The sequence below is a fragment of the Mesocricetus auratus genome, unplaced genomic scaffold (genome assembly GCF_017639785.1).
Source record: "Mesocricetus auratus isolate SY011 unplaced genomic scaffold, BCM_Maur_2.0 Super-Scaffold_100014, whole genome shotgun sequence".
Taxonomy (NCBI): domain Eukaryota; kingdom Metazoa; phylum Chordata; class Mammalia; order Rodentia; family Cricetidae; genus Mesocricetus; species Mesocricetus auratus.
Window position 1 is genome coordinate 4,339,059 of NW_024429197.1, and position 17,594 is coordinate 4,356,652.

Sequence of the window (17,594 nt, forward strand, 5' to 3'; positions counted from 1 at the left end):
TTTTTTTCTTTTAATGTGTATTCTAGGATTCAAACTCCGGTCATCATGCCTGTTCAGGAAGTGATCTTACTCATTAAACTATTTTCCTGACTACAACACCTGAGAAACTTATTCTTTTTCTTCTTTTTTTTCTTCTTGGCAGGGTGTCTCTGTGGCTTTGGAGGCTGTCCTGGAACTAGCTCTTGTAGACCAGGCTGGTCTCAAACTCACAGAGATCTGCCTGCCTCTGCCTCCTGAGTGCTTGGATTAAAGGCATGCACCACCACCACCCGACCGAGGAACTTGTTCTTAATTAAATTATTTAATTATTAGAAGTGAGAAGACCCACTTTTTTTTTTGAGACAGGGTTCTCTTTGTAATAGCCTTGGCTGTCCCATACCTCACTTTGTAAACCAGGCTGGCCTCAGACTCAGAGATTAGCCACCTCTGCCTCCCAAAAGCTGGGAATGAAGGCCTGTGCTGCCACTCCTGGTTTAGGAAGACTCACTTTTGATATGGATTTTTGAGGTGGGAAGATCCACTTTAATCTGGGCCACACCTTCTGCTGGCAGCCTGCACACAGGACACGGAAGAAGGAAACACTCTCCCTTTGCCTGCATGCCCTCACTCCTGCTAGCTAGTCCATTCCTTCACTGGCATTAGAGCCTGCTCCTTGGGGATTCTGGCATATACTATATACTGAAGACCAGCTGAGACATCCATCCCTGTAGATGTTCTGTTTCTAGACAGTCATTGTTAGACTAGCTGGATCACAGCCTGTAAACCACTCCAATAAATTCCCTTTCTCACCATACATGGATTCATTTGATTAGTCCTGTTCCTGTAGAGAACCCACAACAAAATCAGGCATTCTAAGTCAGAGCCTCATCTCTCCCCCCCCAGGATTTCTCTGTGAGCCTTGACTGTCCTGGAACTCACTCTGTAGACCAGGCTGGCCTCAAACTCAGAGACCCCCCTGCCTCTACCTCCTGAGTACTGGGATTAGAGGCAAAAGCTGCCACCACTGCCCAGCAGACCCTCGTCTTTCTAAAGACCATCATTTATATCAGATCAAACAGCCTCGGGACTGGCAATCAGCTCCATCCTCTGAGTCTGCTCGGTGTCGTTGCCAAGCATAGGAGCTGGACCAAGATCTAGCCATGTCACTCACACATGCCTTAGCTTAGCCATCCTGTGTTTTGTTTTGTGTAAGTCTCATGATGGTTACAAAGAATTTTGTCAGCACAAGACAATAAGGGGATAGCAGATGTGGACCCATTTTATAAGATTTATTTACTGTTTTTATTTGTGTGTACGTGCCTGTATGAACTTATATGTACCACCTGTGGCAGTAGACCTCTTGGAACTGGAGTTCCAGGTGGTTGGGAGCTACTGAAGGTGGGTGCTGAGACTCAAACTTAGGTCCCCCGGAAGAGTGGTATGAGCTCTTGGGTCCCCTGGGAGAGTAGAATGAGCTCTTGGGTCCCCCGGGAGAGTGGAATGAGCTCTTGATGCCTGAGCCATCTCTCCAGCCTGACTTTTCTCTCTTTTCAACAGCAACGATTTCCCCAGCCCTTCTCCTTGTGTCTGCTAAACATTCGCACCCCTTATTCCATTGCCTCGAGGCTCCGGTGGGATGTCCCACACAGTCAGATCTTAGAGGGCTGGTGCACAGTTCGGTGTGATTATAGGTATTTCAAGGCTCTAGGTTAAAAACTCAGCCTCATAGCAAACAAATCAACACAAAACAAGGCATTAAGGTTAAAAATGACTAACATATTAAAAAACAAAGGAACTAAGGTAGTAGCTGCATTTTTGGGGGAGGGGGAATCTTACCATGGACATTAGACAAGAATAAACATTCTACCTCAAGCAAAGTCCCCTTCCCTTCATGAATCTAAAGGAAGTAAGTGGCTGACACTAATTCTGTATCCATAAATTGTTGTCAGGTAGATTCATGCTCTGTGGGTGATCAGATAGCATGGTGTTTCTGCAGGGTTCTGTTGCCACCCAACCCCAAGGAACAAAAACCTCAGGTGCCTGGTGTATTGTACACTAGCTCCTTTTTCTTCTGCGCCTTTTCCATTAAACACCAGCGAAAACATGAACTATAGAAACAGGAGTTCCTGGGGAGAGATGACTCAGTGATTAAGAACACTAGCTAGTCTTCCAGACGTCCTCAGTTCAATTCCCAGCATCAGTTCACAACCATCTGTAATGAGATCTGGTGCCCTCTTCTGGCCTGCAGGGATACATGCAGACAGAACACTATACACACAATAAATAAATACATCCTTCAAAAAAAAAAAAAAACCAAAGAAACTGGGGCTTCAAGACAGACAACTGGCAGGTGATACAGACCCATGTCACTTTGCTTGTGTGGCCAAGCAATTCTTTCAGGATTATTTTATTTTAAGGGCTGGAGAGATGTCTCAGTGGTTCCATTCCCAGCACCTACACTGTGACTCACAACCGCCTGTAACTCCAGTTCCAGGGAATTCAACACCTTCTTCTGGCTTCTACAGGCACACATAAATATACACAAGCAAAAAACTCCTACACATAAAAATAAGTCATAAAAAAGAAAAAGTTTTGGCTGGGTGTTGGTGGGACATGCCTTTAAGACCAGCACTCAGGAGGCAGAGGCAGGCAGATCTCTGAGTTTGAGACCAGCCTGGTTTACAGAGTGAGTTCCAGAACAGTCAGGGATACACAGAAAGAGTGTGTGTTTGAAAAAACAAGAATATTGGCTCAAGAAGGATACTTGGTTGTTTTCTAAGGAAGTGACTGTCTTTTCCTACTGACTGGGGTCTGACCTCAACAGTCTTCTGAGGTTGACTAGTTTTTGGAGAATCAGAGCCTAGGAATGAAGGAAAGAGAAAGGGCTAATTCACTTGTGTTCCAAAAATGTCGCAGGGTCTTTGTGTTATAAACTAGGGGTGGAGGGTATGATTAAAATATTTGCATACAAGGTGAGGGAGATTAAAGGATTTAAATTCCAGGCTGGGCATGGAGGTGCATGACTTTAATCTCAGCATTTAGGAGGCAGACACAGGTAGATCTCTGTAAGTTAGAGACCAGCCTGGTCTACAAAGTGAGTTCCAGGACAGCCAAGGCTACACAGAGAACCCTGTCTTGTCTCAAAAAAAACAAAACCAAATAAACCAAGCAACAACAAATTGGAATTCCTTGCTGTGACTGTCAGTTTTATGGTACTGGATAGTGAAGCCTCATGTTTATTATTTCTTACATTCTGGAAGAGGAGAACATGTTCAGACTACTGAGCCGGCTCTCCAGCTTCTCTCTCTCTCTTTCTCTCTCTCTCTCTCTCTCTCTCTCTCTCTCTCTCTCTCTCTCTCTCTCTCTCTCTCTCTCTGTGTGTGAGATCCCCCTGCCTCAGCCTCCTGAGTGCTGGGGTTAAAGGCACATGCCAACAACGCCCTGGTCTCCTCTCCTTTTTAAAAAAAGATTTATTTATGTATTTATTTGTTATGTATACAGTGCTCTGCCTGCATGCATGCTTGCACACCAGAAGAAGGCATCAGATCTCATTACAGATGGTTGTGAGCTACTATGTGGTTGCTGGGAATTGAACTCACGACCTCCAGAAAAGCAGCTAATGTTCTTAACCTCTGAGCAATCTCTCCAGCCCCAAAAAGATTGTGGCTTTTTTTTTTTTCCGAGACATGGTTTCTCTATGTAGCTGTGGCTGTCCTGGAATTCACTCTGTAAGCCAGGCTGGCCTCTAACTGGAGATCTGCCTGCCTCTGCCTCCCAAGGGCTGGCATTAAAGGCTGTGCCACCACTGCCCTCCTCTCCTTTTTATAACAGAAGATGACTCTGAACTTCTGAAGGGCTCCTGCCACCACACCCAGTTTATGCAGTGCTGGGGACCAATTCAAGGCTTGGTGCACACTGGGCCAGCGCTGTACCGACTGAGCTACACTCCGGGCACACTCCTCCCTGTTGAGAAGGGCTGTGGAGGAGCCCTCAGACTGCCCATCCATTGACATCTCTTTACATGGCTGGGAGTGGCGCATCAAGCCCGGGCCAGAATGTGAGGCACAGCCACAGCACACACCCCTGGTTTGTCTCTGGAACCTTTCCCGACCACCTCCTTGTTTTTCCACCGTGCTACTCCTGGTGCAGAAATTTCTTGGTTCTCAACTCTCTTTGTTTTGGCTGCAGACACAGTCTCTCTCCTCCACCCATCCCTTTGCTGGTCTGCTGGGCGTGACTCATTTTTCCGGATCTCAGCTGCACTGGAGTTCCAAGCCATTGCTTTGGGTCTTTGTCCCCGAACCTCACCCCCATAAACACACTGTTCTCCTGGGGAGTAGGCTATCTGTGGGGTCCACTAGCTCTAACTTTCCTCTCAATAGAACCGTAGGGGTGGTTGTCCTGGCCTGCGGCTTTGAGATGATAAACTAAAGCCACTGCTGCTTTCTTAAAAAACAAAACAAAAAAATCACCTCCAGAGGGTTAGGATTGTAACTGCCGTCTTGGTGGTGCATGCCCTCAACCCCAGCATTCAGGGGGCAGAGGCAGAAGGAGTAGGAGATCAAGGTCAGTGTCACCCCAGCACACCTAGAAACTGAGTCTGATGTTAGTTGGGACTCTTGTTTCAAAAATGGAAGGAAGGAAGGAAGGAAGGAAGGAAGGAAGGAAGGAAGGAAGGAAGTCAGACAAAAGCAAACAATAGCGTACACCTGTAATCCCAGCATGTAGAGGCTGACACAGGAAAAACTCTTGAGTTTCAGGCCAGCCTGTGCTTATGGGCTACATCTAGTGATCCTGCCTCCAGCAACAACAATTGGATGAGGAAAATTGAGAAGAAACAAGAGAAATAGGAAAATAACAGAGAGTAGCCCTTATCTAGTGGACACAGATCACAGGGACAAGTCTCTAGGTTCTCCTATTGGGGACATGGGGTACGTTGAACGTAAGACCTCAGACAGGCAGGTCACATACTCTGCCACTGAGCTATATCCCCCTAAGTACTCCCCAAGGTTCTTTGTCAACTGCCAAGTCATTTGAGAACGCTCTGAGAAACGTCAGGCTAGACTTTAACCTAGATCTTTAAGACAGAGTTTATTATATGCAGGTCTTTGATTTTATTTCATTTTATTCATATTTTACAGTCTCTATGTGTTTATCCCCAGAGCTTAGCATGGAACTTTCCCAAAACAAGTCCTTGTTAAACACCTGATCAAATCACTGTCTAGCTCACGAAACAGTCATCAGCATCTGAAGACTTTTTTTTTAACCATAAAGAGGACTGTCAAAAGTGCTTACTGTAGGGGGGAGTTAGGGGGAGGGCATGGGAGGAGGGGAGGGAAATGGAGAGGACTTGTGAAGCAACCTTGTTTCTAATTTAAATTTAAAAATAAATAATAAAAAAAATGAACTAATATAAAATTCATGTGTTCTGTAACATTAGAATCTGTGCTTATAGATTATATGATATGTATGTTATGTGATGCTACATATTTTCTATTATTCATATTAATATGGTATTAACATAGTTATTATGCTTCTTATATTGAGTGTGCAACTTATTAGCTACTCACAAGAATGATCATGTTTCTCATCTCATAATTAAAACCATTCTAATGCTGGTACTTTAAAAAAAAGTACTGCTGTCTGTAGAGATAGCTCAAAGGTTAACTGCACTGACTGCTGTTACAGAGGACCCAGGTTTGATTCCCAGCTCCCACTCAGCTGCTCACAACCACCTATAGCTTCAGTTCCAGAGGATTTGATGCCCTCTTCTGGCCTCCGTGGGTGCTGCACACAGGTAGTGCATAAATACACATGCAAGTAAATACTCACACGTATACAATAAAAACAAATCTAAAAACCATGTTTTACTGCCTTGATGAGTGGAGTTTCCATTCTGTGAGAGAGGGGATCCGTGAGAGGAATAGAACTCTCAGAAACACCATTGGCTGCCCTGCTGCTTAGCATCTCATCGCTTCAAACAGGTACATTTGCTTATATGTGTGGAGGGGGTGGTTGCTGTTGCTGTTTTGCAGAGCTGGGGATGGAGCCCCACCCCTCCCCCATGCATAGCTAGGTAATTGCATTGCCACTGATCTACACCCCCACCCTAAGGTACATTTTCAAATTCACAAAGCCCACCCTTTCATTAGCCCCGTTTCAGTCTTTGGTTATTTTAACATGAATTTGGTTCCCATGGGGTCAGGACTTGATAATTACATTCAGCCTTTTGCAATTATTGGTGAGGAACCAGGTAACGGCACTGACATTTAATATTTAATTGTTTTTGATCAGCATTAATTAGTCACAGATGCATACCAGATTCCCATTTAATTAAATACTCTTGGGAACATATTGCAGGCTCGGGGATTGTAACCACATCAAAAAGTAAGCGTCCGACTTTAAAAGTTGGGCCCTAGAGATGCAGGCAGCCATGGAGAGGAGATTCCAGATGTCTAGAATTCTCTTTGACTCAAAAGCAAACCTCCTGCCTCCAGGTCCCCAGACCTCAAATCTCAGTATTTCCTCTGGGAATTTCCAGACTCCTCTCGTTTTTTCCTTTCCCCTGCCTCCCCCCCTCCCTGTATCTCTCCCTCCCTAGCTCTCACTCTCTCTCCCTCCTTTTCCTTCTCTGTCTCACTCATTGCCACCACCATCATCATCATCACTACCATCTCTGCTGAATCATTCTCCTGCCCATGCAAACTCAAGAGATTATTTCTCCCATGCAAAACAAGCCCTCTATGGACCACCCCTCTTCCCGCTTCTCTTTGTTCCACTTTAAAGAAAACCTCCCAATGATGTCATGTGGGGCTGGGCACACTGAAGTCAGTTGGTAGAGTGCTTGTGAGCCTCAAGTTCAATTCCCAGAACTACATAAAAAGGATGTTGTGGTGCAGGCACACAAGCCCAGCAGTTAGGAGATGGGAGAGGTCATCCTCAGCTACCATAGAAAGTTTGAGACCAGCCTGATCTACATGAGACCCTGTCTCAAAAACAAATAATAAATGAAATGGAGGAGTGCCTGCACTCACTGTCTCAGATCAGGTTCCCTTCATCCCAGTCTGGCTCAAGCTCACTCCCTTCGGCATTTGACTCTGGACAGTCTGGGTTCCGGTCACTCGGTGCGTAGCATCCTTACCAGCATCACCAGTGGTACTTCACTGATGCTGACTCTAGTGATGGAGGCACTAGGCTTTTACTGACCTGGCTGTGTCCGATTTGTTTTGCTTCCTTAAACTCCTGAGTCTCCTGCCTTCGCCTCCTCAGAGTGCTAAACTAAGATCAAAGCATGCCCTGCTTTAGTAGATGTGAGTTATGTGTGCATTATATGACATGTGCAAACACTACTCATTGAACATTCCCGCATTTTGGTACCTTCAAAGGTATTTTACCTAATGGGCCTTTTCCCCAGCCCTTTCCTTCCTTCCTTCCTTCCTTCCTTCCTCCCTCCCTCCCTCCCTCTATCTCTCTCTTTCCTTCCTTCCTGTCTTACTTTTTTTAATTATCATTCGTGTGCCACCTGCAAGCAGAGGTCAAAGGCCAACTCTGGGTGTCCGTCCCTTCACTTCCTGACTCATTTAAAACAAGAGTCTTATTGTTTACTGCTGGCCACCCCAGGCTAGCTGCCCCATGACCTTCTGGGATTCTCCTGTCTCCCTCTCCCATCTCCCATGCCATAAAAGTACTGCGGTTACAGAGGTGTGAAAGCACATCTGGCTGGCTTTACGTGGGTTCTGGAGTTATAAACTTCATGCTTCATTCACGCTTGAGCAGTGAGCACTTACACATTGAACCAGCCCCACACCTTCTCTTTCTTAGGAGACAGAGGTGCTGTGGCTCTGCCTGGACTCCCTGGAGACGCTCTTGTGCGAGAATAAGAGCCCAGCTATGTTTTCTTGTGCATGTGTGGCTGGCTCCAGGACCACCTCGTGTTTTCATTCCCTAGTTCCCTGCCTCATTTGCTTTCCTCTTCTCTAATAGAGCGTGGGTGTGCAAGCTTTGCCTCAGGCCGTGATTTCTAGGGAGCCCAGGCTAAGTCAACATTGCAGCGACTTTGCAGAGCAAGCAGGGAGAGGTCACTGCTGGAGATAAAAATGGGGGCTTAAAAAGCATAGACAGTCATCTCTTAGCATCCATGGGAATTAGTAGTCCCAGGACATCCCCAACACTGGGACCAAGATTCATAGAAGTTTAAGTTCCCCAGTATAAATATTGCAGGATGAACATGTAACCTGTTCACACCTCTAGATTTGTTTATGCTTAATATGCTTAATATGGTGAAAAACTATGTGAAATTTTTATTGCATTAATTTATTTTTATTGTATTATGATACACACATGTACAGATGCCACAGCACTCATGTGGAGAACAGAGGACAGCTTTTGGGAATCAGGATTTGCTATCTACCATTAGAGCCCCAGGAATTGAACTCTTGGTTATCAGGCTTGGTGGCAAGCACCTTTAGCCACTTAGCCATCTTGTTGGCCCCATAAACTGTGAACATTAGACTGTGTTATTTAGGGAATGACAAGGAATACATGTTCTGTCTAAGCACATATTCTTTTGAGAATGCAGTGCTGGGGATCAAGCCTAGGTAGGGCCTTGCACATGCTAAGCACATACTCTACAACTACATTTTTTCGTTTGTTTGTTTGATTTTTCGAGACAGGATTTCTCTGTATTGTTTTGGAGGCTCTCCTAGAACTTGCTCTGTAGACCAGGCTGACCTCAAACTCACAGAAATCCTCCTGCCTCTGCCTCCCGAGTGCTGGGATTACAGGCGTGCACCACCAGCGCCCGGCCAACTATATATTTTTTTAAGTATTTATTTATTATGAATACAACATCCTGCCTCCATGTATGTTGTCTGTAAGCCAGAAAAGGGCGCCAGATCTCATTACAGATGGTTGTGAGCCACCATGTGGCTGCTGGGAATTGAACTCAGGACCTCTGGAAGAACAGTCAGTGCTCTTAACCTATGAGCCATCTCTCCAGCCCCAACTACATATTTTCTAACATATATTTTAAGCCATAATTGGTCTAAGGGTCCTCTGTGCACTTCCCTCAGCTTGGCTTGCATGCTCTACTCCAGCCACCGTGCGCCTCTGCAGAGCCCAGAAGGCTTCTGCTTCAAGGTCTTTGTATTCGCGCCTCTCTGCACCCTTTAGAATCTCTCCAGTTATCTATGTGGCTTGCTCCCTCCATCCTTCTGATGCTTGTCAGTCACTGAAGGCTCCCTTGAGGAAAAAAGGACCCGATTTCGTTCTGGGGTGTGATGGCTGTTCTCGTCAACTTGACTACATCCGGAATGAACTAAAACCCAAGAGGCTGGGTAAACCTGTAAGGGCTTTTTCTTACTTATATCATTGCAAGTGCGAATCTGAATCTTTATATATAAATTATGTATTTATTATTTTATGTATGAGTGCTCTGTGTGTATACCTGCATCCCAGAAGAGGGGGCATCAAACTGCAACTTAGATGGTTGTGAGCCACCATGTGGTTGCTAGGAATTGAGCTTGGGACCTCTGGAAGAGCAGCCAGTGTTCTTAACTGCTGAGCCATCTCTCCAGCCCCCAATCTACATCTTTAGAAGTGGGAAGCTCCACCTTTACTCTGGGTCACCCCTTCTGTTGGTAGCCTATATAAAGGACAGAGAAAAAGAAAGCTCTCTCTCTTTGCCTGCTTGCTCTCAACCTCTCTGGCAAGTCCATTCCTTCACTAGCGCTAGAGCCTACTTCTTCAGGCTTCCAGTATATACTGAAGACCAGCTGAGACATCCAGCCCGATGGACTGAACAGTTACTGGATTCCTGGACCTTCTGTTGGTAGACAGCCATTGTTGGTCTAGCCATTCTAATGAATCCTCTTTCTCTCTCTAGACTCATTCTCTCAGTTCTGTTCCCTGACTAATCCACAGGTGGAGACATAAACAATGTCTGCCCCTTTCCCTAAGGTCCCAACAACAAAACAAAGCGTGATTTGGTCAAAAGTTTACTCTGAGGAACCAATGAGTTCCCTGCGGTTTGGACTCTGGTGTGACCGAGGGTCAGAAATGGAATTTTAAAGGCGGCCCCCACAGGGAGAAGCAAAGGAAGGTTAGAGCTGTCTTTTGGAGCCCTTGAGTTAGGCCAGGCTTGCTCAACCTCTGGACTCCTTGATAATCAAGGTCAAGGTCAAAGTGACTAGGGGCACCACTGCCCTCTACTGGAGAGATTGGCATCCTGCCCAAGACCTGTGTTTGGCTCAGGACCAACGTGTTTTTTTTTAACTCTCTTTAACCACTGTGTCCCTTTGAGAATGTGAAGAAAGCTATGGACTTGAAGAAAACTTGGATATGCAAACCCACACATTAAGGTTCCTATAAGGGCTTGTGGCTACCTAGATTCTTGAGGCCTTAGGTTCTGCTCCAAGAATGCAAAGGATGGGGAGTGATTTGCCTAGAGTTTCAGTTATTGACAGACATACCCTCTGGAACCCATCCATTAATGTCCCCAATGAAGATGTGACTTTAGAAGCTGATGGGTCTGGTGGTCTAATCCCAGCATTCAAGAGGCAGAGGAGGAAAATCAGGAGTTCAAGGTCATCCTCTGCTACATAAAACTAACCAACCAAACCAACAAGAGTTTAGTGCCGATCAGGTCTTCTCTGGTTGTGAAACAGGAGAAACTAAGAAGCAGCCACCCTTGCTGGGCAGTGGTGGCACAGGCCTTTAATCTCAGAACTCTGGAGGCAGAGGTAGGCAGATCTTTAAATTCAAGACCAGCCTGGCCTACACAGCCAAGTTCCAGGACAGCCCTGTCTGTTACACAAGAGAAACCCTGTCTCAAAAAACAAGCAACAGCAAAAAAAAAAAAAAAAAAAAAAAAAAAAAATCAGCCAACACCCAAACCTTTTAGTTTTCTGCCAAAAAGGTCTCTGCTTCCCCACCAATGCATTCCATGTTTACAAAGATTTTCTCTACTAAATACACTAAATTGCTTAAGAACACATTTTTATAATAAATTTTATTTAAATTAGAAACAATTTTATTCTACATTTTAATCCCAGTTTCCTCTCTCTCCCCCTCCACATCCCCCATCCACTCCCCAGGGAGGGTGAGGCCTTCCAAGAGGGATCATCACAATCTGTCAAGTCATTAGGACAGGGCCTAGCCCACGCCCCCCACTTCCCCCAGTATCTAGACTAAGAAGTCTGTTTATGCACTAGGGATACATCCTGGTTCCACTGCCAGAGGCACTATAGACTGCCCAGTTCTCCAAGATGACACCCATATTCAGGGGGCCTGGTTTGGTCCTATGTTGGTTCCCCAGCTGTCAGACCAAGGTCCATGAGTTCAAGGGCAGTCTTGGGGCATGGTGGCACAAGCCTTTAGTCCCAGAACTCAGGAAGCAGAAGCAGGCAGATCTCTGCAAATTGAAGGACACTCTGGTCTACATAATAAGTTTAGCTGCTGGGGCTAGAAGAGGGAAAAGGAAATTATTCCTGATAATTAATTAAAGAACTATTAACTAGGGGCTGGATAGCTCAGTGGTTAAGAGCATTGACTGTTCTTCCAGAGGATAAGGGTTCAATTTCCAGCACCCACATGTCAGCTAACAACTGTCTGTAATACCAAAATCTGACTCCCTTACACACTAATGCAAATAGAAATAAACTCTTTTTTTTAAAAGAACTATTAACTAAATGCTTATGATGTGTAACCACTAGGCAAAGCACCAGGGATTTAACAACACAGCAGAGCCCCCAGGGTTGGTGGTCCACGCTTATAACCCCAGCATTTGGAAGGTAGAAGCAGGAGCATCATGAGTCTCTTCTCCTTAGCAAGTTCAAGGTCAAACTAGGCTATAGGAGACCCTGACCTCCCTCCAAAAGAAAAAAGAAAATTAAGGAAAAACAAGAAAAAGAACAAAAATAATGAACCAGAGGAAAGGCCTTGCCTTTTCCTGCCTACCTCCTGTCTTGCTATAGGAGGGCTGGAAATACAGACTTGGCCATGGGACATACAGCTTTTTACCGGCCTTCATCAGGCTCACAAGACAAGTACATTCAGCCACCGAGCCATCTCCTTGGCCCTTAATCTATGCTCAGGTTTTTCAGTACTTTGTGTGTGTGTGTGTGTGTGTGTGTGTTTGCTACATTCCCCACAAACACACGCATAAAGGGCATCAAATAAAACAGTGGGTAGTATCTGTACAACTCTGGTTACATTCCGGAGGGAGCACAATGATGCAACACCCCTCTTGGGGAAGGAAGATGTGGAACAGAAGGTATGAAGTCTCCTTTAACAAGGAATTCACTTTTGATTGACAGGAAAGCATGAAAGGAGTCAATGGAGTCTTTATTTATGCAGGTGTGATGCAATAAAACAGTCTAATCGCCCTTGTTAATGACCCTGACCTTAGAACCCAGTAAATCAGACAAAAGGACTGTTTCTAGCTGATAATCAGTGAGATTAAAACCAACCCTACTTAGGTCACAGTTCTGGTTTTTAATTTTTTTCTTCAGTTGAGATGCTGGTTGTCTTGATTAGAAATGGCTTCATCATAGAAGTTTCTTTTACCTGTTTGAAATGCAGACATTCTTTGTGAAACCAGCATCTGGTGATTAGAGACTTGCTCCAGAGTGCAGTCAGCTTACTCAGGGATTCATTTAGTAGCCAATTGCTGCAAGGTAGCTTTTGCTCACTAAAAGCTGGGAGCCTGGCATGGTGGCACAGATCTGTAAAACCAAAATTTGGGAGGTGGGGACAGGAGGGCCGGGAGGACCAGGAATTCGTGCCTGGCTTTGGCTGCATTGTGAATTCTAGCTTAGCCAGGGCCACAGGAGACTCATCTAAAAAACAGATGTGTGTGTGGAGGGGGTGAGGGGAGACGACTCAAGAGTGTTTGCCACTCTTAGAGAGTACCCAGGCTTAGTTCCTTGCACCCACATGCCAACTTACAACTGTCTGTAACTCCAGTTCCAAGGAACAGTCACATTCTCCTGGCATCATCTCTGCACATATGCACGTGGTACACCTAGACTCACAGGGGTACATGCACACACACACACACACAAAACATATTTTTTGGTTATGTGTGGCGGTTTGAAAGAAAATGGCCCCCATAGGGCACTGTTAGGAGGTGTGGCTTTGTTGGAGGAGGTATGGCCTTGCTGGAGGAAGTGTGTCACTGTGGGGGTGGCCTTTGAGGTCTGCTACACTCAGTGTAGCACACAGTTGCTTCTGCTGCCTGTTGATCTAGATGGAGAACTCTCTACTTTTTCAGCACCATGTCTGCCTGCCTGCCACCATGCCACCTGCCATGACCATAATGGACTAAACCTCTAGACTGTAAGCCAGCCCCAGTTAAATGTTTTCCTTTATGAAAGCTCCATAGTCATGGTGTCTCTTCACAGCAATAGAAACCCTAAGACAATATGCCACTGTCATCCCTTGAAAAGTCCCTTTCTTTGTGACACAAGATCTCTGGCTTATTTTGTATCTTCCCTGCCCAAGCTTGAGGGCTCAATCATTTCTCCAAGGACCTAGGGTGCTTGTTTATTTATTTTTGAGACAGGGTTTCACTATGTAGTCCTGCCTGGACCCAAAAGCCTCTGCTGTGGGATTAAAGGCATGCACAACCACATATAGCTAATGGTGCTTTACTTGGGAGCCTTTAAAGCAGGGGCTCTCAGCCTTCCTAATGCTTCGACCTTTAATACAGCTCCTCATGCTGTGGTGATCCCCAGTCATAACATTATTTCATTTCCACTTCATAACCGTAATTTTGCTAGTCATGAATTATAATGTAAATATCTGATATGCAACCCCTGTGGGGTTGAGAACCAATGCTTTAGAGACAGTTTGGAAAGTGATATTTAGTTGGGAGAACGGCATCCTTCCCAGGTTTGAACTCCAGTGCCCACTAAAAATGGGAGAGTGGAGGTACATGGGCCCAGAAAAATGGTATTTAGGAGCCAAGATCTAGCCTTGTCACTACTGGTGTGCCACTGAAGACCCTGGCTCTGGACTGAGTCAAGAAATAAACATGTACACTTTTGTATACACAGTAGGGCTGCATATTTATCTATTTATTGTGTTTATGCATGTCTTAGTATGTGTTGGGTTGCTGTGAAGGGACTACAAACATATTAACTCTTATAAAAGAAAACATTTAATTGGGGGTCGCTTACAGTTTCAGAGGTCAGTCCATTTTCATTATGGTGGGGAGTATGGCAGTACACAGGCAGACTTGTGCTGGAGAAGGAGCTGAGAGCTGAATCCACAGGCAGCAGGGAGAGAGAGAGAGAGAGAGAGAGAGAGAGAGAGAGAGAGAGAAGAGAGAGAGAGAGAGAGAGAGAGAGAGAGAGAGAGAGAGAGAGAGAGAGAGAGAGAGAGAGAGAGACTGGGCCTGAAATGGGCTTCTGAAACCCAAAGCTCTCCTCGAGTAACATTTTTCCTCCATCAAGACCACAACCACTCTAACAAAGGCCACACCCTCTAATCCCTCTCAAGTAGTGCCATCCCTAAAGACCAGAAATTCAAATATACGAGTCTATGGGGACCATTCCTATTCAGACCACCATAGTATGCGTGTGTTTGTGTGTGCATGTGAGGTCCAGAAGAGGCTAGCAGGTGCCTTCACTCTTTGCCTTACTTGAGACAGGGTGTCTTATTTTGGGTTTATATTGCTGTGAAGAGACACCATGACCATAGCAACTCTTACAAAGTAAAACATTTAAAACTGGGGTGACCTGTTTGCAGTTTCAGAGGTTCAGTCCATTATAACAGGGAACATAGTGACATGCAGGCAGACATGGAGTTGAGAGTGCTACATCTTGCAAGCAACCAGAACTAACAGTCACACTGAAGGAAACGAGCAAAAGAGACCTCAGATCCTGCCCTCAGTGGCACACTTCCTCCAACAAGACCATACTGCCTAATAGTGGCACTCCTTTGGAAGCCATTTTCTTCAAATCACCACACAGAGTTTCTTGACAACTCAGGCTGTCATTGGTGGCAAGTGCCTTTAACTGCTGAGCTGTCTCAGTAGCCTTAAAGTGTGTGTAGGGAAGCATGTGTAGAGATCAGGGACACCCTTCAGGAGTCAATTCTTGAATGAAATGAGGACATGACTGCTCCAAGGTGTGGTAGAGAGTAAGGTTTTTATTGTGGATTTGAGGGAGAGAACAGCCAGAGACATCTGGAATGGTCCAGAGCAGAGAAAGCAGTGAATTAAACATGGCCAATAGACTGAACCAAGCTATGAGAGGAGAGAGGGAGAGGGGCAAGAGAGACCAGAGACCAGAGAGAAGAGAGGGGGGGAGGGAGGGAGGGGTGAGGAAGGGAGGGAGGGAGGGAGCGGAGGGGAGAGAACCAAGAGAGTAGAGAGAGAGCGTGGCAGAAATGGAAATGGCAGGGTTATACAGGAATAAGAAGCTGGGGAAGGGAAGGGAAGTGAAGAGAAAAGAGAAGCCTCGGGCTGGAGAGGGTTAGGGTACCAGGTGGTGAGAAGGGCTGAGGGAGCCACAGGAACTGTGAACCTGGAGTCCTGCATATGCTTTGTTTGGTATGCTAATAGGCACCACAGTCTGCCTCTTGTACTGAGTTTCTTTTGGACCTGACAATTCTCTCCTTCCATGGTGGATCATGTGTCAAACTCAGTTTGTCAGGGTTACATAGCAAGCTTGTATGGCAGTCCTTTTAATTTTATTTAGTAAATTTATAGTGTGTATAGGTGTGTGTGTGTGCCAAGGTATATGTATGTAGGTCAGGGGACAATTTTGTAGAGTCAGTGCTTTTGTTCATCCATGTGGGTCCCAGTGATCACATTCATGTGGTCAGGCCAGGTAGCAGGTGCATTGACCCACTGAGCCATCTTGCTGATTCTTGTTTTTGCTTTTTGAGACAGGGCCTTTCTATGTAGCCCTGGCTGACCTGGAACTCATTATATAGACCAGGCTGATCTTGAATTCCAGAGTGCTGTGATTAAAGGTGTGCATACCTTCCCTTCCTCTTTTAAGACTAATTCTCAAACTGGGTGGGGGGTGGCACAGGCTTTCATTCTCAGCACTCTGAAGGCAGGTGGATCTGAGCATTCAAGGCTAACCTGGTCTCAGAGCTAGTTCCAGGCCAGTCAGGGATACACTGTGAAAGCCTGTCTCAAAAACAAAACAAAACCATACCCAAAATGCTTCTTCGCCTGTACTAATTTTTCCTGTCTAGGACCTTTCCAACTTCAGGTTTTCCCTTTTCTTCATCCAACCAACATCAGGCACACACCATGTACCAGGCTCTGCTCTTGGGCTGTGAAGGAATGGTCAACAGAGAACAAAGGGTCCACGCTAGAAATGGATAGGCTGGGATCCAAGACCAGACAGCCTGGCTCCAGAATCTTGGCTAGGTCATCTGCCTTCCAACGCTTTTGTCCATGGCTTGTCCACCTCCTACAGGAGCTTACATCACTCTGGAATCTGATAAGAAGACCTCTGTTCTTTGTAAATCTCCACAGTGCCGAGCCTTGTCAGCATTGCCTAACATCTCAGACTCAGTTTCCAAATCTGGAATGAAGCTACTGGTCTCAATCCGAATTGAGGGTGCGTTCAACTGTGTGAGGTGCCTCATGACAGATGGAGTTCGGTGAAATTCATTTTCCTTCTTCCTACAAAGACTGTACAGTTCCCTCAGAACAGGAGCATTTTCCCCTCTTTTTAATGAATGAAACCATTCATTTAGAGATTCATTTTCACACCCATACAAACATATTTTATAGAAGAGTCTACCATCCAGGACATGATGCTGTGAGAACAAAGTGTGGGGATACACAGGCATCTCAGGCGTTTAAGGCCCTTCAAGCTCTACTGGCAAAGACATGTATAGTTAGGTACCAGACAGAGAATTCTAAGGGTAGGCACACCACAGAGGGAAAGTTACCTACGTTGGAGTAGGCTTCATTGCTGAAGATATCCATGCACTGCAGATGGATCAGAGTCATCTAATTAGGCAGGGCCTAATTACAAGAATAACACGACCGAACTTTTGTTGGTAGGATGACACATAGAAGGCTGAAATCAATGACACAACCAAGGGGTCTGTATCACCTGTGTTAAAATAAGCTAGGGTTCAGAGAGAGAGTTTAGAAAAAAATCTATTAAAAATTCATTTGTAAATTGTTCATGCTCCAATAAATAACCCCCTACCATAGCCACGAAAGCTACCCTAATTAAACTCAGTGCGTCCTGGCCAGTTCTTGGAGATGTGCGCCTTTAATCCCAGCACTCGGGAGGCAGAGGCAGGCGGATCTCTGTGAGTTCGAGGCCAGCTTGGTCTATAAAGCGAGTCAGGACGGTTGGTTACACAGAGAAACCCAGTCTCGAAAACTGGGCTTTGGTAGTGCGCGCCTTTAATCAACCAGAACTCGGGAAGCAGAGGCAGGCGGATCTCTATGAGTTCGAAGCCAGCCTGGTCTACAGAGCGAGTTCCAGGACAGCCTCCAAAACCCTGTCTCGAAAAATCCAAAAGAACAAAAATCAAACAAACCGAGGAAAAAAGAAAGAAAAAGAAAACAACAACAAAAAACCCTCAATGAGCCCTATGAAAAAAAGGGGGGCTTGTTAAGAGGAGGTTCAGAG